The sequence below is a fragment of the Leptidea sinapis genome, chromosome 2 (assembly GCF_905404315.1).
Source record: "Leptidea sinapis chromosome 2, ilLepSina1.1, whole genome shotgun sequence".
In the NCBI taxonomy this organism is placed as follows: domain Eukaryota; kingdom Metazoa; phylum Arthropoda; class Insecta; order Lepidoptera; family Pieridae; genus Leptidea; species Leptidea sinapis.
The window spans coordinates 2,414,409-2,437,920 of record NC_066266.1 but is presented as its reverse complement, the minus strand read 5'-3'; the positions used below and the strand labels follow the sequence as shown (position 1 = coordinate 2,437,920).

The window sequence follows — 23,512 nt, the reverse complement described above, 5'->3', positions numbered from 1 at the left end:
CGTAAGTTGATTTATTTCTTTATAAAGTTAATATAGCAGATACAAAAATAATTAGAGGTAGTATCTATGTCAATCGATTGGTCGGCTACGGCTCGGCCTTCAAACTCATACTCGACCTGCAATTGCCTATTTCCCGGTTCTTGCAATAATTTACTATTTCACTTCAAAAACTTACAAATAATATAACAAAATCGCGATTTATTTATTAAATATCAGCGTTCCGTTACTACAGAATATTTAAATTTAAACATTTTTCAGAAAAACAATTGCTTGACTTAGTGCCCGCTAAAAGTACTTATCCTTGAAGTTGCTTATATGAGATCTATGATGAGAGCAAAAAGTATGCAAGTTAATCATTTTAAATATGAGTTTAATTATTAATTTAAACCGAGTTAATAATTATTAATGATGTTGGATCCACAAAAAATTGCGTTGTTTGCTGTTTTGGGTGCTGCTGCTTGAATATAAAGCGGCCAAGTGCGAGTCGGACTCGCCCATGATGGGTTCCGTAGCAGCAAGTAACATAATATAAAAGTTATGTAGAAAGGACAATGATATTTTAAATGGAATAGGCAAAAAATCTTTGCTCAAAATCATACAGTGCAAATGAACTCTTATCATTTATACGTATTAAAAAAACTACTTACTAGATCTCGTTCAGACTAATTTTCGGTGTAAGTTTGCATATATACGAGATTTTTTTTCAGTTTTATCATTCTCTTTTTTTAGAAGTTACAGGAGTGAGAGGGGGAGGGGGGGGGGGACACGACGAAGGTTCTCTCACATAAACTAATTAAAAAAAAATGATATTAGAAACCTCAATATCATTTTTGAAGACCTAACCATAAATACAACCGCATGGGTTTGATGAAAAAAATTTTTGAGTTTCATTTTTAAGTACGGGGAACCGCCAAAATTTATTATTTGTTTTTCTATTTTTGTGCGAAAATGTTATTGCAGTTAGTCTACTTACCAAGTTTCAACAGTATAGTTCTTATAGTTTTGGAATGTTGGCTGTGATACACAGACAAAACGAATCTATAAGGGTTCCATTTTTTGCCATTTGGCTACGGAATCCTAAAAATACCCTAGTATGTTGTAATGTTTTTTCTTTTGTAATTATTTTAAAGGGCTTTTTTTCTCATAATAACTTAAATCTCTTAATAAATAGATAAGTATAATACTACACATCGATACGTACTAAACTTACTCTTAAAACCTTGTGAAAATCTAAACCCTACCTTTTGGATTTCCAAAGTAGTATACATATATAAATTTAAATGTTGGCATATTTTTCAATTTTTAATATTACTATTCATAGTAGCTTGTTAAATGACTCATGAACGTCAAAACCTACCACGCATTCGAAAATTTGTGCCTCAGACCTGAGAAGAATGCGCAAGAAACTCAGCAGACTTCATTCTTTCTTTTTCAATAGAATTTTGTTACCAATAAAGTTTTTATCTGAATAGTCTGTGGGCGGGCGCTTCATTCCCAATCTACGGTATCATTAAGAAACTTATGTTATAGTAACCTTTACCACACAACAAATTTTTTTAACAATTATTTTGAACTTCGTAACTCATTTGTTTTGTATATTTTCTGCGATCATATAACCATCACTAGCTGACCCAGCAAACGTTGTTTTGCCGATATTAAAATCGTGAAACAAAAGTAACTGTTGATCGTAGATGGGTGAAAATTTGAAGTTGTATGTATTTTTCAATGCTGACTCATAATCATACAAATATAAAAAAAAAATAAAAAAAAAATTCGTGCGGTCCACCCTTAACATTTAGGGGGATGAAAAATAGATGTACGATTCTCAGACGTACCCAATATGCACTCAAAATTTCATGAGAATCAGTCAAGCCGTTTCGGAGGAGTTCAATGTTTAACACCATGACACGAGAATTTTATATATTAGATATACATCGCCCCACAAAGGACATAACTAGTAGACTCAACTTGAATGATAAACTAAATTATGAAATTTTAACCGAACCAATTAAACGTATGGTAACCTACTTCAGATACCAGCTCCTACCAAATACCAGCTTTTACAAGTGTAACACTCATATATCTAGGTACTGTATTAGTGTAAGATCTTATGTGAGGAGAATATTATTATTACTGAAGAAAAAATTAAATAAAAAAATATGCACTGACTCATTGCCATTATAATTGTAATGGGCCGATCTTATATGAGCGATACCTTGAAAATCAATTAGAGCTTTAATCAAAGAATATAATAATAGTAGTTACAAGTGTTTGAGGAAAACGTAACCAACGGGACATGATTAGTTTGAACTTTTTCAAAACACATCTTTTTAGGCACAAAGGTATCTTTTTCGCCAAAAGCGACAAATATAAGTACCTAAACTTCATATTGAATTGAATAATCTAATTCGATGAATAATTTGGATGTTTTTTTTATGATAATAAGGGGCGAGGTGAGCAGGACGTAGTACTACTCAGCATTCTTGAAAAACCCAAAAATTCTGAGCGGCACTACAACTGCTCTCGTCACCTTGAGACATAAGATGTTGTCTCATTTGCCCAGTAATTTTACTAGCTAAGGCGCCCTTCAGACCGAAACACAGTAATGCTTATACATTACTACTTTATGACAGAAATAGGCGCCCTTGTGGTACTCATAATCTAGGCGGCATCCTGTGCAATGGTGCCTCCCACAGGTTAAATTAATGCTTTCCTACAAAAACAAACCTTTAAGAATTTTTTCAACTATTCATACACCCTAAATTATTTTTTTAAAGAAAACTTGCTTCCACAAACAATGTGGAAGCCAAAAAAGTATTTTATAGAATGTCTGTATGTCTAAATCAAAAAAAACTACTAAAGAGATATCTTACTTAGCATGAATTTTTATGTTTACAAAATCTTAGAAAAATCATAATAGATAATTGTACTCTACAAAGACGCACAAAGAAAATTTTGCTACTAGTATATTATAGGCGCTAAAAATGCTCGAAAAAGCTGCTATTTACAACCACTCACTTGCCTAGTCCGGCGTTGAGTTTGAGATGCCGGGGCGGATGAACTGCTCCAATTTGGAGCATTGTACTCGCATGTATCATGCAAAAAATCGCAAATAAATGAGAATGTTTTCTGACTGATTTAATCTTATATACGTATTTTTACTTCATTGTATACTTATTTATGTATTTTTTACGACTTTACCTTTATAGTCCAGTGGTTAGTGACCCTGCCTACTGAGCAAGAGGGTTCGAATCCCGGTAGGTGCAATCATTTATATGATGAATATGAATGTGTCATCCGACTCCAAAAATAACAATAATCGTAACTAGAATTAGATTAATTAATTAGATTGTATAAAAACAGCAATTATTTTTATACTTTTTAGTGCACATTATATCTATTGTTTTGGATTAGTGTTTTTGAAGTCATTTGTTTTTTTGTTAAAATTTCTAATACCCCTTATTATACAACAGTTGCATAAATAACTATAATACAACTGGAGTAAATGCGGAAATGTATAAATATATAGCAGTCGAAGCTTATTAAGGTGTAATTTGTGGCATGTTCCATATTTTGGCATTGTTGTTATAGGAGGTGATTTGTCTATATGTATAGAGAGTCATTGTTGCCTCATAAACAGTTTGTAAGCGGGAAGTTGTCGGTTGTTGTTCGTAATAATAAAACAGTAAACTAGACAGTAACTCTCAAACATTAATTCGGGTCAAATGACGATCATTCATTAAGTAAACAACGTCATAATGAGTCAAAGGACGCAATAAAACTATGTCACCCTACCTGACTCATGACAATAAAATATTTTGGACAGCACACTCATACGTGAATGAATTATAAAATGATATGAGGCGTTTATGATACAATCAAAACAAATTTAAATAAACTAAAAATAGCAATCTAATTATGTTGTTGTCAGCTGATTAGACAATATAGGATTCTGAATTAGTTTTTATTGAAGATATTTACAGGTGTGCTTTTTGCCATACTTACTTACTAAGCAATCACTGATTCTCATCCTCTCTTGCAGCACCAGAGGAATTGGCTTACATATTCATCTCCCTCTATTAATTACCTACCACTTCAAATCCAATTTAGCTTTGCATTAGACATCAGAATTAGCATAACGATAACTTGTACCTAATATTGGATCTTCTGCTGACGAGACATCCTCATAAATACCATTGGTTTCGCTCCTTTTTGGGATATCCGAGATCTGGCCAGGAAAGCCTTTCAAATCTCATGCTTCTGGGCACTTCTATTGCCACTTAAACACAATGAAAAGAACGTGAGCTACTCAGTTAGCGCTTATTCCAGTATTCCTTCTCAAAAAGAGATCCAGACCTCGGAGAGTCCATCCGATCCCTAGAAAAAGAAAAGGAAACACCACAATATTTTCTACATGCATTATTACGCGTATGACAGTACCTAGGTACTGGTGATGCTGTATAAACCATTCGGGTCCACACGCCACAAGTTAGGATATCATCCCCACCATCGGGATGTGTGGTGTTCTTCCTCAGTGCGGTTTTCAACGAATTTTCTTCCACGTATTAAGCTGTGGAATTAGCTTCCTTGTCCAGTTTATCCAGGCGATAGGCCATGGCTACCTTAAAAAAAAGGCCGGCAACGCTCCAGTGATTGAGCTGGTGTTGCAAGAGAATGTGGGAACTGGTGATCACTTAACATCAGGTGACCTGTATGCTCGTATGTCCTCTTCCATAAAAAAAAACTCTTTAATTCTCTTTACATAATTTTAACTAATGACATATCGACGAGTGTAGACCTCCTCCATCTCACTCCACTTTTTTCTATCTTAGGTTGTTTGCATCCAGCCTTTGTTTGCAAATTTTATAATTACTTCGTCTTCCCATCTTTCCTTCCATTCTTGGGGGGGTGGCAGAATTTCACTAGCTACGGCGCCCCTCAGACCGAAACACAATAATGCTTACACATTACTGCTTCACGGCAGAAAAAAGAAAAAACTGTATCCGACTAACCACAGAGTTTGTCACGTACCTATACGTTAAACAAAGGGGGAAAACCTCTGAGAAAGAATTATTTATCTGTGGTCAGGTGACTTCATGATTTTCTTTATTTGCCTGCTAGTCATATGAATTAGATCATACTATTATGAATTTGTATGTTTGTACGCCATAATTCTTAATTGGGCTTGAATTAAAATTTTAGTGTGAAATTTAAAAATATTTAAGTATCTTTATTTTAAATAGACATCAATAACGTAATTGTGAAGTCATCCGCAGCGCATTTGCCGCTCTTAATATACCAGCTGTTTAAGAGCCAAATGGTATTACCCGCTATGGGAAGCGTCCTGAATGAATGACGCTGGTGGCTTGGGCACGGGAAGCACGTAGATGTGGGACGCGACTTGCGTCGACACTCTGGCTCCTTCTCATGTCCAAGTTACGTCAATGGGAGGTTTCTTTGCACAGGATGCCGGCTAGATTATGGGAACCATAAAGGACGCTATTTCTGCCGTGAAGCAGTAATGTGTAAGCATGTGTTTCGGTCTGACGGGCGCCGTAGCAAGTGAAATTACTGGGCAAATGAGACTTAATATCTAATGTCTCAAGGAGACGAGCGCAGTTGTAGTGCCGCTCAGAATTTTTGGATTTTTTTTAAGAATCCTGAGCACCGTAGATAGTACTTTGTACATTCTCCGCGCCTCAATAGGTCTAATGGAAACCCAAGAGGTGGCAGCTATTTCGGTCAACGGATCAGTTTTAATTTAATGTAAAAATAGTATTGTAAGAAGAAATGTAAAAGAGAACCAAAGTCACCAACATAGCCTAAAAGATTGCGAAACTGAAGTGTCAGTGGGCACTGGGCATGGCAAATATTTCTACGGACAGATGGCCGTTGGGATAGTAAGGTCCTCGAATGGCGACCCCGTACTGGAAGACGTAGTGTTGGTAGGCCCCCCACAAAATGGATCGACGATCTGGTCAAGATCGGCGGATCGGATGAGGGCAGCGCAGGACCGGTCGTAGTGGAAATCTTTCGGGGAGGCCTTTGTCCAGCAGTGGACGTCTTCTGGCTGATGATGTTGATAGTGTTGTAAAATATAGTTATAAGATTTGTTTTGTTTGAATAAAGCTAAACTACAGTTTTCATTCAGTTGCGTTAAGACCGCGCTTTGAATACAACGCCACGCAAAGACAAAGTTTTAAGTGAAAAACTGTCTACGTAACAGCATGACTTCAAAAGGATGGAATGTCGTATTTCAGGTAAGTGCTCCTTTTAATTAATAAATTTGTTTAACTAACTTGACTTACTCATTTTGCTAAATAATTACATTTCAATTGCTAATACAAAATGTTCTTGGCTAGTGTTCGCGTCTGTCTTGCGCGTGACGCTGTGTTCCTTCTGCTAATGAGCGTGTACAAATACTTACTCCGCATAATATTTGAAACCCCTGCCAGCCTCCATTTTTACCAAATTTTTACTGGTCGATAGCTAAAGTTATAAGAAAATTAATTAAAGCTTATTGAAACTCATAAAATTCCAAACTAAATTAAATTTAAGATTACCACTTAGTCTAACCGCAGGAAACGTCGTAGGACACTGCTAGTAAATAAAAATTGTAATGTAAAAATGATACACAATTTCCTTGTCACAATTGCTGTAATGTTATATAATATGTTTGGCCTTAGTTCTAATTAACGGCGTAGATATGAGAAGGTCGTTATTAAACAATATTAATAAAGCCTTGTTTATTATAACAAAGATGAAAGATATAGCTTAAACCATAGACTCAAAATGTACTAGCGAATAGACCCGCTGAAAGCCCGATAAAGCCGGCCACATCTGTAGTATTGCTGATACGAGTATCTCTCAGTATCAGCTCGATCCATTGCCGCGAGCAACGCAGATCTGCTCGAATTTTCAGGGAGCCAGTGGTCTGTGAACTTCCGTAGAGGCGTCGCTTCATTGTGTGTCTTCTAATGCATTTATTCCGGGGAGTGTTCCGAAGAGCTGTTTCACCTGTGGCTATCAAAGCTGTGGAATGAGTTTTCAGGTGCGGTTTTTCCGGAACGATACGAAAATAACTTGGGACCAATAACGTTCTATACATATAGTGTATGTACACTCGTGTACGGGAAAGCTGAAAATTCGTTTTTAATTAGCTTATACATATTTGCGATGTAAATACGTATCGATTATCACTAGGTAACGATACTTCCGTGATAACGTGTAAATAGCACTAGTATGTTCACGTTATTGTAAGCCGTTCACATTACACAAAATACAATATTGCAAATCAATGTTCATCTAAATAATCTTGAACATTGCATGACTTCTACTTCCCTCATGAAAGTATTTTTTAAAAAAGAGTCCCAAGCTATCGTTTCAAATCTAAGACCTGAATGTTAAATTTTCACACGATACCTACCTGGATGAAATCAGAGCTATTCATTAGTATGTTTAATTCACCAAAAATCCATGATGTATGTGCTTTGCTATAGTTTCTAATGATTTCGCCTCCTTATTTGTCACAAAACAACCATAGAGTCAATATTAATAATCTGTGACTCATCACTGTGATAATTTAATTCTCTGTGTGTTCCATGTTGTAGTATAAAGTTTTAGATAGAGCAGTTTATAAAGGTACAAAAATGCAGTTTTTTCGTTCTCAAAATATTCTATTTGCTGTTGTAAGCGATATGTTTTACAACTGCTTACTTTTGATGTTATTTGGAGAAAAGTGCCAACCCTCGGTTACCAAACAGACAACTCCAGGTCAATACCTGACGAAAAAGTTCCACAATACTGTAAAATAACAGTAGGTACTTCAACTTTATGCTAGAGCGCCCGAATCAACGAACGCACACGTAAATACGATATACACGACCGCTAAGCAATATTGGGAAGACAAAACTATTGAGTGAAACAGTACGCCGCTGAGACTGGTCGCTGTCCGAATTAGCATTTATTTTCTCAAAATTGATTCAATTCGAATTCTTTTTGATGTCATTTCTAATACTACCACCGCTTCAAATTAAAAGTCAAATAAACTTTATTAAATTAGGCTTAAACTAAGCGCTACTACAAATATTTCTTTTAAATTACTGAATAAACCATATTATGTTCAGTTCGGTAAAACTGCAAATGGAAGAGCTTTCTTAGGTGCTGATCACACATCCAAATACCACATTAGTCACAGATTTTTTTTATGAAAATAAGGTACGAGACGTTCAGCTGATGATAATAGATATGCCCTACCCATTACAATGCAGTGCCGCTCAGGATTCTTGAAAAACCCAGAAATTCTGAGCGGCACAACAATTGCGCTCGTCACCTTGAGACATAAGATGTTAAGTCTCATTTGCCCAGTAATTTCACTAGCTACGGCGCCCTTCACACTGAAACACAGTAATGTTTACATATTACTGCTTCACGGCAGAAATAGGCGCCGTTGTGGTACCCATAATCTAGCCGGCTTCCTATGCAAACGATCCTCCCACTGGTAGATCTTATAAATCAATAAAACACAGTAGCGATTTTCTACGTAAAGGTTAATTATTTATCGATAGGATTTAATGATCACTGCCAGATGAATGAACATTCAGTACCCGGCACCCGGTAACCTCACTTGTTGGACTGATTTACTTCTTGTCTGCAATGCGAATAAGTAGGTATTCGGAGTCTACTGGGCTATAAGCTCGATAGGTCGCTGTACTGCCCCGGACGAGTACTGATACACAAGTAGGTATATAATCTAAAATAATTAGATTTCGGACGCTCTGTCTAGCATAACATCGGCAGTATCCTGTGATTTATTACTTTGCCAAATAAAATGTGTTAGTAATGCCGCCATTGTAATACCAAGCTGGTATATTGCTTTCTCGGTGTTTAGAGAAAGTGGACCATGCCTATTTATAGCTAGAATATATTAGGATATCTATTATCTATGTCACCGAATTATTTCACTGTTATTGTGGCGGTATTTATTTACTACAGTCAAATAGTTACTTATCAATCAAGCAATTAAAAATTAATTTATTTGTTAAGGTAAAAAATTACACTTAACAGTGTATAAAGTGTTACATTTTATTATAAATCACCACTTTGGAAATGTTTTTGAAGTTATGCATCGTTAGGCGCATCACTGTAATACAAAAGTTACAGGTTGAAGTTGGTTCCTAAAATTTTCTGACGTTTGCGTCATTCGTTATTTCTTTTTTGGTTTCTTCGTCCATTATTAGGAGAGGCAAAGTGTTCAAGCCCACACAACCGTATTCATTATTTAATAATTAATCGTCAAAGCCATCTTTGCAAGATTTTTACTAAATTGTTCTTCTAAAAACGTAGAATAGCACGAGGAATAAATAATTTTAATGATTTTTCCTTCGTTAGGCGAAAGAAGTATAACTACTTGCGTACATACATAACACATACTTTTTTTTGCGTTATGTATGCGTCTCACTAAATATGGAGTATTTTTCATTTATTATTTACTTTATTAGGACTAACAAACGGTAATACAATATTTTTTACTACAACTAACTTTTATATATATATAATATAACAATATATAATAATATTGACACACTTTAACACATCACATTATCTTGCCCTAAACTAGGCATATCCATTTGGCTATAAGACAATGATATATTTAATGCAATAGACTAACTTAAACATAAAAACATCCATGACTCGGAAACAAACATTCATATTGATCATATAAATGATTGCATCTACCGGATTCGATCCCGGGAGAGGTCCCGGGATAGAGGTAGCGTAGTAGGCAGTGTCACTAGCCACTGGGCTATCTAGGTCGTCATAAATATAAGCTGTAATTAATTGTGAAATCAACTGCATTAGCCACAAACCAATATACAAGAGAGATAAACACGTACCTACATATACTATATAAAACCGAATCATAAAATCGAACTTTCGTGTTTGGTAACTATTAAGTAAGAAAGTCTATCCAGCTTATGATTGCTGTGTTAAATTATAATAATGTATTTAACATAATATTATATTATGTCGACACGTATCGGAAGGCGAAGTGCTTGTAGGATCCCAACAAGATGGACCGACTTTCTGGTCAAGATCGCCGGAATACGTTTGATGAGTGCAACGCACGACCGCTGGTGGAGATCTTTGGGGGAGGCCTTTGTCCAGCTACGGACGACTTCCGGCTGATGATGATGATGATATTATGTGCATCAGTTAAATGAGTATTGTTCTTATAATATCTGGTTAGGCTTAGATGCAACCCAGTATCTGCTCGAACGGGGATCCAGGGCTCTGTGAACGGCATGTGACGCTGCGTAGAGACAAAAGGCGCATTTTGTGTACCAGGCTCCTTTGCACAAAAAGCCAGCTAGATTATGGGTACCACGACGGCGCCTATTTCTGCCGTGAAGCAGTAATGTGTAAATATTACTGTGTTTCAGTCTGAAGGGCGCCGCAACTAGTGAAATTACTGGGCAAATGAGAATTATCATCTTGTGTCTCAAGGTGACGAGCGTAATTGTAGTGCTGCTCAGAATTTTTGGGTTTTTCAAGAATCCTGAGCGGCAATGAATTGTATTGGGTAGGGCGTATCAATTATCATCTGCTGAACGTCCTGCTCGTCTCTTCCCTTATTTTCATAAAACCGTTTGAGTGTTCTAAAGAGCTGCTAATTACATTTGGCGAAATAGCGCTCATGTGCGAGTCACTTGGTTTTTTAAATGCTGTTTGTGGAAATACACACTGTCAAAATTTAAGTTCTTTAGCTAGGTAATGTGGTTCAAAAGCGTATTAAAAAGATCAGCGGTTATCTCAGGTTTGCCTACAAAGAATCATGAAATATTTCATTACTAATGGTGACGAGGAAGGTTAAAGGGAGAGAAGGCCGGGAGAAAAGACAGATCAGATATCCAAACATTTGGATATCGCTGTCAACGTAACACTGCACCAGGCCACCGACCGTAACCGATGGAAGCGTCCTGTTGACAGTCTACGGATTCAACGTTCTCAGCAGTGACGGGACGGTGAAGAACATGACATACAGTCCATAATAAAACGGTTCCCGATGGTTATCTTTAAGTATGGAACTCTAAAAACATACATACCTAGTCTTTATTGTTCTTTGTAAATTGTCTTAAAATAGGAATGAACTAAATATATTCTTGTAATAACACGCGACTTGTTAGATTAGTAAGAATATTTACTCTGTCATTAAACCGCATTAGATCACCTAAGAGACCATCTAAATTATATTATCCTGTAGAGTTAGAGCTGTTATTTTAAATATACGCACAATCATTAATAAACAGGCGCCTGCAATTAATTCACGTATATTTAATGAGACTGTTTTTTCGTGAGTATTTGTCATCATTTAAATTAATATGTTAAAAATTTATATGACCCTATCATTCATCGCTCTACAAAGCGCACATCCAGCCACATGTTGAGTATTGCTCTCATCTCTGGTCTGGCGCACCCCAGAATCAGCTCGAACCATTTGACCGCGTGAAACGCAGAGTTGCTCGAATTACCGGCAATCCAGTGCCCTATGAACGGCTGGATCACATGGCGTTGTGAAGAGACGTCGTTTCTTTGTGTGTTTTCTACTGCATTTATCACGGGGGTTGTTCCGAAGAGCTGTTTCACCTGATTCCTAGCGCCGAATTCCACCTTCGCACGACACGTCACAAATTAGGATATCATCCCTACCATCTGGATGTGTGGTGTTCCTACACAGTGCGGTTTTCAAGAAACTTTCTTCCACGTACAACCAATTGTTTCCCTGGGAAATCCAAGAGGTTTTCGGAAGTGCAACACTACCAAAAAAGAAACGCTTTTGAGGAGACTTCACAATCTTATAAAAATCTTTTAAAATATGCAAATATTAAAATACTTATCTTTTAAAATTATTCAAACAAGATAAAATAACTATATGTACCAAGAGTACTGGCAACAATTCTGCGTTGGATAGCTAGGCTGATCATTAGGCACAAAAAAGACTCACTGAGACCAACATATTCGCGACGCTTGCTGTTTTCGGCAGACGAAGCAGGAGCCCCAGCACCATCTGACATAGCTTGGACATGAGAAGGCGCCAGAGTGTCGACCCAAGTCGCGTCCCACATCTGCGCCCTTCCCCGTGTCCAAAGCCGCCAGGGTCATTCCATCAGGACGCTTTTGCCATTGCAGCGGGCAATACCATTTGACTCTAAAACAGTTGGTATATTAAGAGCGGCAAATATCCTGCGGATAACTTCATGCTGGCGGGACGACTGATACGGCCTGCCGATTTTAGGCAGGAAAACCCGTGACTCAGAAGAGCATCTACCTGAACGCCACATCTACATTGATGTGGTTCATTCAGTTCTATACCTAGCCGGAGTAATACGCATATTGATAATTAGATATGTGTCATATTGTCAATTAGAGTTCTAATCGGCGCCGAAGGCAACCCTTGTGACCAAGAGCCCGATTTATTTTGTGTCACGACTTCTTATTGAGGATATAGGAAGTCAAAATAGTTTCCCAATCAAAAATATTCGAACCAAGGCCTTTTATGGAATGATCCTGGAATCGATTGACCGTTCGTTTAATAAGCTGGTGATAGAATATTCATAAGTCTGATGAAAATAAGAGAAGGTCACTTTACTGTGCCTTGTGTCGGCTTGTTAGCTGTTCCCCTTTCTGAGCGATGAAACCTTTCTGTACAGGGTCTATGCGCACTACAGGTGGGAATATTATGAATTAATTACTAAGAAAAATATTATATGTGTATTAGTAATAGTGTATATAACGAACAAATTAGGTATAATTTATTAAAGATGCACAATAGTATAGTCTAAGAGCGTAAACTCGCACACAAATTGTTGCAACAGTTAGGCGAGATATAAAATTTAAGTACCAACTGTGCATACATTTATGATTTAAAAAATTGATAAAAAAAGGTACGCAATAAATTGATAATAATAATATAATGATTAACCTCTGTCTGACCGTCTTTCCGACTGTCAGCGGATTGTATCGCCTAAACTGTAAAAGCGAGACTGCTGAAATGTTAACAAAAGTAATAAAAAAGCTAGACATTGGATTCCAAAATGGCTGCCATACAGATAAAAAAATCAAAACTGGTTATTTAATTAAAACACTTGGGACTACAGTCCCCCTGAAAACGAGATCTGGAAAGGTCTTGAAACGTCGGGTTAACTAAAATAATAATAAAAAAGTAACTTTCACGCAAAATCTAATGTATAAACAAAGTTACAATTAGACGCGTTTTAAACCTATTAAAACTCTTTTATTTAAATGTATAACACACGCGTTAATCAATGAAAATAACTTGTAATTTTAAAAATATTTTCCATTAATATTTTAGGCCGAATATTCACCTCACCATGTGCATAGAGCTCATTTCTGACAGATTTATCGCTCACGATCTCGGAACAAGTTTCGATTATTCCGTATCGATTCATTTGTTTGCTTGATAGAGTATTGTTTACTCGCGGTCACAATACAATATTCTTTAGCCTGTTGTTAGAGCTATTTAATCCACGAATTTAAATTTAACTTTACTTGTAGTATTATTATATATTCTTTGATTTAACTAAGTCTCTTGGAATAAAACATGAGCGACGGTGGTGACTCATAAAGAAATGATCGACTTGGAAAAAGAATTGTTGGATAAAGCGTTAATTATTTTACGGAAATCAATTTTTTTCTAATTCCTTATCTTAGCGCTCAGCTAGCGTTGAGTACTCATTTGACGTTTAAGGGTGCTGTATCTGCAAACGGCCTTAATCCTGTTAAGGCGGAGCGAGATGTTTTCCCCGCACCTACCGGGCCCCCGCTATTATTCGTTGGCCGCGCGGCCGCCCTTCAGGACTGACTGACGGACTGACATACACCACTTACACAAACATACATGCACACAAACATTTACTACTTACATACATACAAATATACATACATACATACACTCATAAACACATACAGACACACTTACATACATTACACAAAACATCACCACACCCGCCGGCGAGTGTGTTCTTCTCATCATTTCATCCTTCATCTTCATTTTCATTCTCTCTTCCCACAAGTACACAGCCGGTCCGAGGTTCGAGTCTCCTTAGGAGACGCCCCGCGACTGTTGTTGCGTAGTCTTTGCGGCCTCCACTGCCCATGTCCTATGTCGCTGTAAAAGCATGGCTAACAGCATAGAGGAGGTTTTAGTCGGAATGGGGTGTCCGCTTACGCGGACACTCGACTCGGACATATACGTAACTGTATTATCTCCTCTCAAAAAAAAAGGCCGCGCTGCAATCTGCTACTGGCCCTGGGCCATTGTTGCGTCGTGCGTGCGGGCTACTGTTGTCGAACTATCGATACTTTGGTTATCGATATATGATTTATTATAAGCCCGAAATCATGTATAATATCTATACGGCTATCGATATAACATTAAATATTTAGGTTCAATTATACTATAGTATTGCTGTGTATCGAAAACATCGATACTATCGATAGTTTATCGATATTGTTTAGCTTCAATTATTCATTATAATATCCTATTGATAAAGTACAGTGTGCAAAAAAGTTTTTGTTTCCATTTTACTTTCTCGTACGAAAACGAATAATATTTATATTTTTTAACGTCTAATGTATGTATATTATTAAATAGCACTAGGTGCACCGGCTTTAGGTAGTAACTTGTAGTTGTTATTCGATTTATATGGAAATAAAACAAACATATATAAATAAATAAAAAATAAATATAAAAAAATAAAATAATTTTCGTGTTATTGTTTGAGATTTATTTATTTTCCACAGTTAAAAAAAATTTACTATGTTTTATTTGTTCTTTATCGCTATCATTGTCATCTATTACAAATATCTATTTCAAGAAGAAAAGTCCAAATGTAACAAATACAACAAAAATAGTAAAGAGTACAATTATACGCGTTGTAATCCTTTAAAAAATATTTTATTTAGACAAGAACTTATCAAATACCTATAACAATAACCTTAGAGCGTGAATCAGTAACTGCGATGATATCGCTTAGTGTGTTACAAGTTATAACAGTTAATATAAACTGTTACACTGAAAAAAACACTAACCATGTTAATATTTATGCTGTTAAGGAATAAATTCAATTATAATTTTTTAAGTTAATTGTGATTTGTTATCCAAAGATCTTCTTATAATACACTCGATAAAATGAGTGTTCGATTTGAAAATACTAAATTTTTTTTTTGACTCGAACCTACGACTTCTGGCGTTCCATACCAGTGCTCTCCCAACTGAGATACTGTAGATGAAGCCACAACCTGAGAGTTGAACAAAGCATACATGATTTTATGACGATATGTCACTCGAACGGTTAGCTCAGTTGGGACAGCACTGGCACGGAACGCCAGAAGTCGTGGGTTCGAGTCCTGCATCGTTCATTAAATTTTGTTTTCAAATTTTATTTGTGTATTAATCCTAGAAGTGAGGGTTATCACTTTAAAAACATAACAAATTGTTTAAATATAAATAGCACGTGCTAATTTAGAATATTTTGTAAATCATGTTTGTTTTTAATTATAATAATTGAATCAAGTCGAAATTCAAAATTATGTCTTGGAGTCACCCGGTGGAAGCTCCGCTCAGCTTCGCTTAAAAAATAGTACTTTAACGTTAAACAAGAGCGTTTGAATTAACACACGCACCAATACACATACACATGATTTACACGTATATGATAATTATGTATTTAACACGTGGTAGCTAGGTAAAGACTTAGCTATAGCTCCCACTTCCCAGGAATCGATCCATTAACAGGAAAAAAACATAGGGTTATTTTTGAGATTGTTGATAAATGATATGTTGGACACTTCCAACATACATTGATATGCAGACAGAGGCCATGCAGGTATCTCTCGGGTAATGGTCAACCAGAACCCTGAACCTTGTCCACCAAAAAATACCCCATTTGTCGTATCACCGCTCTTCGACAACACTTCCCTTAAAGCCTCACCTAGTATCGGAATACTGGGTTTCGAAAACTCGAGCAATTGCCAATTCCATGGCCATCTTGAGGGCAAAGCCAAATTGGCTTCGAAGAAGCTGGGCGTTATTAATAGAGCACGGCAATACTTCAAGCCGGCACATTCTAGCGCTGTACAAAGCGCAGGTCTGGCCACACATGGAGTAATGCTGCCATTTTTGGTCTCACGCACCCCAGTATCAGCTCGATCCATTTGACCGCCTGCAACGCAGAGCGGCTTGAACTGTCGGGGTGCTCTGTGAACGGCTGGATCACTTGGCGTTGCGTAGAAACATCGCTTCATTGTGTGTCTTCTACCGCATTTATCACGGGGAGTGTTCAAAAAGTATTTCAAAATGGTCCCAAATTCGTTCTCTTCACCGTCGAGAACCTCGGATACGATATCCATATTGTTGAAATCATAATTTTGCGCAGCGGGTTTAATTTTAAAAAATTATACCAAATTCGTTCGCTGCACAAACAAAACTCATAACCCTCTCCATTGCCCTCCGAGCGACCATGAGCCTCGTCATAAGGCCTAGCATGTATTAACGCCTTAACCAAAGGAGACAAACTCAAGAGACGTATTTTTTCCATACAAACAATTGTACTAGTCACTTGTAGTCCGTTATGACCAGGTCAGGATATCGGTGGGTTTCTTAATATTATATGTTTCTCCCATTTTACAGTTTCAATTAATTCAGTTTATTAATTAAAACATCATTAAATTACGAAATAATAATACAAAAGTCTTTCTTAAAACCTAGTTAACACTGTGCCTGAACTTGGTAATTCGTTAAGAGCTGATATTGAAACTAAATAACCACAAAAAACAAAAACTTAATAAAGTAAAAAGTTGTAATGTTGTATGTTCTAGCTGTAATTAGAAAAAAAGTTTAATTTTGAAATGTTAATTTCTTAATACTTAAATTCTATTGCTTTTTTTTAGAAAATATAAAACGTTACATAAATACTAAAACGTTAAATAATTGGATCTTAGCTAAGACAACCCAATGCAAAATTCAAGTTCGCCTTTTATTACACTCATCTAGGTAAGTAAAGTCTGAGCAAAGTCTGAGTACGGTCTATAGGTCTCAACCTTAGTCTACATCAATTAGGTGAACCTGGCTTAAAATAATTTGGTAACCTAGGTAAATACTTTCATAACAAAGATTCTTATTTACTCAGCGTGCCCTATTTAAAACATGAAATCTATAAGATGATAAGCAAAAAGTTATCATAAGAAGTAAGTATTATAAAAGCCTATGAGGTCATAGTCACCTAGTTTAGATAAAATAACATGATTTTCAACTTTAACACTCTTATATACGGTGGAAAATAGAATGTTCTTTAGAGCTTAAAAGCTCTAGTTACGCTGTTTGTTTGTGTGCGTGAAGCAAATTTGTATATGTAATGAAGTAATGTTCGCTTTAGTGATGTAACCAACATTGTCGATATTTTTTCATATTGCACCAAAAATTTCGATAAATGAGTTTTTTGTAATTTTTTATATATATTTCGAAATAACTTTGGTAGTATTTTTACACGTCTTCATATTTTTAGTAATACTGATTGTGAAGCCGTAAAAATGAACAATATGAGTAGTAATAGTTAAAAATTCAAAATTATTAATAAGTAATAAACTAGGAGGTAACATTCGGGTTAGTGGTGGCTTTCTAGATATCTTGAGAAGATATTTATTATAAAAACTTCAAAACCAAGAATTTATTTGTATTTTAGACCCAATGATATAACTAGTTATGTTATATTATGTATTAAATATACTCAAGATAAAACTGCTGAAAGAAGTGACCAAAAGAAGCAAGAAGACCGGTAGTGCAAAGTAAGTCCCAATTAGGAATCTTGGAGTCAAGCGATGTACTATATCTACTTTTTAATGTTAAAATATTATTATGAAGGCTGATAATACTTCGATATGACTCAATTCGAATCAAATGCCACAAAGTGAATTGCATCATTCAATTCGGAGTTAATAATTTACACTGAGGTTCTCAAGAGACTTTCTTCAACAAACTCCAAAATTTTTAAAGTACAGTGTGGTAACATGTTGATTTACAAATAGATAGTGTATGGGTATCATAACTAACATTTCAAAGGTCCGCTGTGCAATTTCAGTTTCTCTAATTTTGCGCAAGAATATGGAGGTTGATGATAATTTACTCATGACTAGCATTCTCGTTCTCCTCCTGTTTTGTATATTGCGTTATGTACATTGAAAAGAAAAAATAAAATCGGGACCAGTTCGTTATCACAATATCTTTATTTGTATATATTAAAAATAAAACAAATGAAACACTATTTAACTGGATTCTTTTGTGAAACACTATTTAACTGGATTAAGACCTGTTACAATTGACTCAGAATGAGTATTCGTTAGTAATAATCCCCCAGAGTGTGCAAATATGTTAATTTGATATTTTTGATTAATTATAAATTGATTATATTGATAAAGTATAAGAAGACTTATATTTATTATATTTTGTCCTATAAACAAAAATGAACAAACATCAAACCATAAGTTAAAGGATAATGTTAAGTCTGTAATTGTCACATAAATGTAGATATTATATAAACATTGTCATTACAAGGTTAATGCAGCAAGCAATAATATTTTATAATCGATAAAATATAATCAATCGTTTCCTTCACTATCTCACACACACGCGCGTAAAACCGAGATGGTACGTAGTTACGGCACTCGTTCAAAAAGCCAAGCGTCGGAACTCGGAAAATAAACGAACGAAACTCAGTCGAGTTTTCGAACGCGGTGAGAAAGTCGTGTGGGACCAGCTGGTACGTTGACGAGAGAAGTTTATTTTTAAATTATAAATTTGAATGCGTTCCATTTTGCCGCTTATTTTGAATATTTTTTTTTTAATTTGTGCCAGTGTTTTAATCTTGTGTTCTGTGTATTCATTTTTCTTTTTTCTGATGTGCTTCGGTTGTTTTATTGCGAAAACCGAAATAGCTTTGGTGTGGTAAGGCGTATGGATTATTTTGAGCTAGATGCAGCCGGTATTTTATGACGATGTGTACATTAACCGATATTATTATTTATTGCTTTAATAAAATTGTTATTATCAATGAATATAGGCACGTTGCGATTGTAGTGTGTAGCTTTCATATACATATATAGGCAAGAGTGATATACTGAAAACACCAGTGAGAATTATTTTACTTAAAAAAAATTGGCCCTAGTACTACAACCTGACAAATTAATATTCTACAATTAAAGTTAAGCTCAACCGTTATGTTTCCCTTAATAAATTTATTTTTTAAATTAATTATTTTATAGTACCAAATTGAATCCCTGTAATTGTCCGTAAGTACAGGCAAATAATTCTATACCTGCGTTTATTTTGCCATGTTCCAATAAATGAAAAAATATTTGATGGTCATTATTATTTAAATTACAAAATAGTTGTATTTGGTCATTTAAAAATTTGACGTGACCAACACGACTTGTATTCAGCGTTTCTTTAGGACAATAAAACATTCTTGTCCTCCTGTGAAGGTTAGAAGCTTTTGTCTCTCCTAAAAAATATAAAAAAAGGAGCTGCAAAAGAGGTCTTACGGGATGAAGTTTCCTGTGAGGTTTCATTGATGCCCAGTACAGTATGACATATATTACAAATAATGTAAAGTGGGACACTCTTTGGTTTTTGTAATAGCAATTATTAGAACTAATATTTTGCTCTATGGAGGATCTTTTTTTAATTATTTCTATTGCTATAGAGCTGTAGTTCTAAACTGATATTAAAAAATATTCCCTTGATTTAATCGCTTAATTACTAGGAACTCTACCTTTTTAAAACTAGTACGTAATTGTAATAGTAAATCATAATATTTTACTTTACTGTATTTATCAACAATTTCCGATGTAGTATGAAAACGTGTTTTAAACTGGTTTTTTAAATATGAGATGCAAATTGCAGGCTTTGTGTTTTAATCATTGAATTAATTTTATACTGATAACAAGACCAGCGTTTAATTGTGGATAGTTAGTGGATAAGCGACAATTTATGAGACCCAAATGTTATTCTTGAGTGTAGAGGTTCCTTACTAAAACGGTTGTCAATTGCGAAGGTTCGGGAGTAAGCAGCATTAAAGAAACCTTTTGTATATACTAGTTATGCAAGAGGAGCAGGACATTCAGTTCATGGTAATTGATACGTCATGCCCATTACAATGCAGTGCCGCTCAGGATTCTTGAAAACCCAAGAGTTCTGAGCGGCACTACAACTGCGCTTGTCACCTTGAGACATAAGATGTTAAGTCTCATTTTCCCAGTAATTTCACTAGCTACGGCGCCATTCAGACTGAAATAATAATGCTTACATATTACTGCTTCTCGGCAGAAATAGGCGCCGTTGTGGTACCCATAATCTAGCCGGCATCCTGTGCAAACGAGCCTCCAACTGGTAAATGTCCTGAGTGGCAAATTTATGTACCTTTAAATATTTTATCTGTTGACGTAAGCAGTATAAGTGTGAAAGCACCATCTGTTTCGGTTGGAAGGCTGCCGTAGCTAATGAAATTACTGTGGCATTGAGATTTAACAATATCTTATGTCTGGGTGACAACCGTAATAGAAATGCCGCTTACAATAATTTAGGATTGTTTATTTGATGGTAACTCTTCAATGTGTTGCGAATGCGAATGTACATGTATGTGATTCTAAATGTTGAGCATATTGGTTTAATGTTAGATAATTTATACGTCTAGATAGAGTCTCTTGCTGTTAGAAAACCGATAAAGACAGGCCAGGAATATCAGTTTAGTGTGCGTGACAAGCTACGTCTAACACTCCCGATTTGTACGACACTTTGTAATAGTGTGCGTGAATTTTTCAACATAGAGTTCAGTTCTAAAGACGTTTTCACAGCTGTCATAGTCTATCTAGACGTATAAATGATCTAAGGTTTTAGTCAGATCTGTATTCCAGAAGACGTAATTAGTGTAATTGTAATTTATTTTTTTACCGACTTCAAAAAGGAGGAGGTTCTCAATTCGATCGGTATTTTTTTATATATATTTTTAGTATGTACACCAATTACTCCAATTTTACACAGTTTCGCCCAGTAGTTTTCATTTTATGAACATTTTTTATGAAAATTTTGTCTACGTGGATGATATAATTGTTATTTGTGTACCTAGGGCTTGTTTAGGAGTTTTCATTCAGGTTGATTATATATTATTATTTTTAACTGACACTAAAACGTAAAATTTTTATATTTTATACAGTATTATAAAGACGAATACATATTTTGATCGTGAATTACGTTTTAAGACTTGTTTTAAAGTACTGATCTAAGAGAGCTCTTATGAAAGGGAGCTCTAACGAGTGAAATATTGGAACTATATTTAGGACTGAACAGTAATATGGTAGATTCGGTAAGGTAGTTAATAAAAACTTCCTACCACACTAAGTAATGTGAAATACAATTATTTAACATTACAACATCCAAAGAAAGCCCTTGTTTTCATTGTTTGTAACTTGCCATAATGCCAATCAATGAAAGCACACAGGAATCTCATCCCGTAAGACCTCTTTTTGCAACTGCCTTTTTATCATTATTAGGATCGGATCGACAAAAGGTTCTAGCCGATACAGCCAGGATAAGAATTTTTTATTCTTAAAGAAAACCAATCGTGTTTGTCGTGTCCAAAAAAATATTTAGATATTTTAAAATACATATTATTTCTTAAAGATGAACTTACAGCACTAAATAACAAATTAAGAAAAAAAAAGTTTACTAGAGGCAAATTAGAAGTTCGAAATAATCATATAAGAATATTAATTTATCTAGGCTGTACATGTTGTCTCGTCTAGCATTAGCTGGGTTTCTCGTGAACAAGTTGAAATCGTTATGATACATACAAAACTTAGGTATTATTTTTTGAAATTATGCTTTTTTAAATAATGAAATATAAATAATGAAATGAAATACAATAATTTAAAATGAAATATTAAGATGCGCGCACATCACTATAACACAAAAGTAACAGAGTGAAGTTGGTTCCTAAAATTTTCTAACGTTTGCGTCATTCGTAATTTTTTTTTGGTTACTTCGTCCATTATTAGGACAAGCACAGGGTTCAAGCCCATACAGCTTCAGTATTCATTATTTAATAATTAATTGTCAAAACCATTTTTGCAAGATTTTTACAAAATTTTTCTTTCTACAAACGCAGAATAGCACGAGGAATAAATCATTTTAATGATTTTTGCTTCGTTAGACCAAATTACTTCTTGAGTGCATACATGGGAAAAGAATGAAATTTAGCCATAATTATTATTGACTTTTGAAATGAAAAGGGTTATATGTAAGGGTAGCATAAAATTCTATTAAAAATCGAACCTTTCTTCACACGTCACAAATGACTACACTCTCATTTGACCAATGGGTATGTTCATTGATATGTTAGAAGTGTAGGAAGGTTGTTGAATAATTCCAAGCAGTATTTCTATTCGTGTCTCTCTATTGTATGTTATTTACGATTGATGTAGGTATTTACTTGGAATGCTACTGGGTATTTTGAGGGGTCAAATAATACCGTAATCTGACTCTTTAAATACAGTCGTTTAGTCCATCATTGTAACTTAGTAGTTTGTATCACTGTGACTGACTGTTTGTGCTGTGATTGTTCTGGGCAGTACTTCCGCCATAGCTATTTTTGTAGTAGCAGTAGAACTGATTGCATGTCCTGTGATCGTTCGGGATAGTATCTCCGCCATAGCTGTTTCTATAGTAGCAGTGGGATCAACTATATGTAGGTAGCAAGCATTTATATGATGAATATGGATGTTTGTTTCCGAGTCATGGATGTTTATACGTATTTATGTATGTTTATATATATTTATGTATGTTTAAGTAAGTATATTGTATTAAATATATCGTTGTCGTGCAACGTTGTATTCTTAACACAGGCTATATGGCTTATTTGCGGCAAGGTAATTTGTGTAGGTATAAAGTGTGTCAATATTATATTATATGCAGCGTTTGTCCGGGGAAGTAGTGCCGCCATAGTTATTTCTGTGGTAGTGGTACAATCAACTGTATGTTTAGTGATCGTTCGGGGCAGTACTTCCGCCATAGCTATTTCCGTATTTCCGCCATAACTATTCACTTTCACAAATATTCTTCACTGATTATTCACAAAAATGAAGCTTCCCCACTCAGGATGAAAACCACCTTACACTGACTTAATATTATTCACGAATAAAATATGTCGCCAGTTAGGCGGGAAACGATCAAAACGTCTTATATAATAAAAACGTTCCAAATTTGATTTAAAAAATAACAATTAGAAAACAGTCTAGTCTTAGTAACAAAACAGCTAGAATTAACAATGGATTTTACGCCATCGACGATCACACGTGTCTATGACTCATTAGAAATAAGTAATGTGAGCAAAAAAGTAGAAGTACAAGTCATAGATAATACTAATGTCAAGGTTACCGCCAT

The 23,512-nt window shown here is 35.3% G+C and overlaps 1 protein-coding gene across 1 annotated transcript in view; it reads left to right on the top strand.

The window, feature by feature from the left end:
• The first annotated feature begins 18,707 nt into the window (after positions 1-18,707).
• Positions 18,708-23,512, top strand: part of LOC126972767 (protein amalgam-like) — a 154,647-nt gene continuing 149,842 nt past the window's right edge. The window contains exon 1 of the mRNA XM_050819805.1: positions 18,708-18,836. The gene's annotated coding sequence lies outside the window, so the exon portion shown is untranslated. The remainder of the gene's footprint in view (positions 18,837-23,512) is intronic.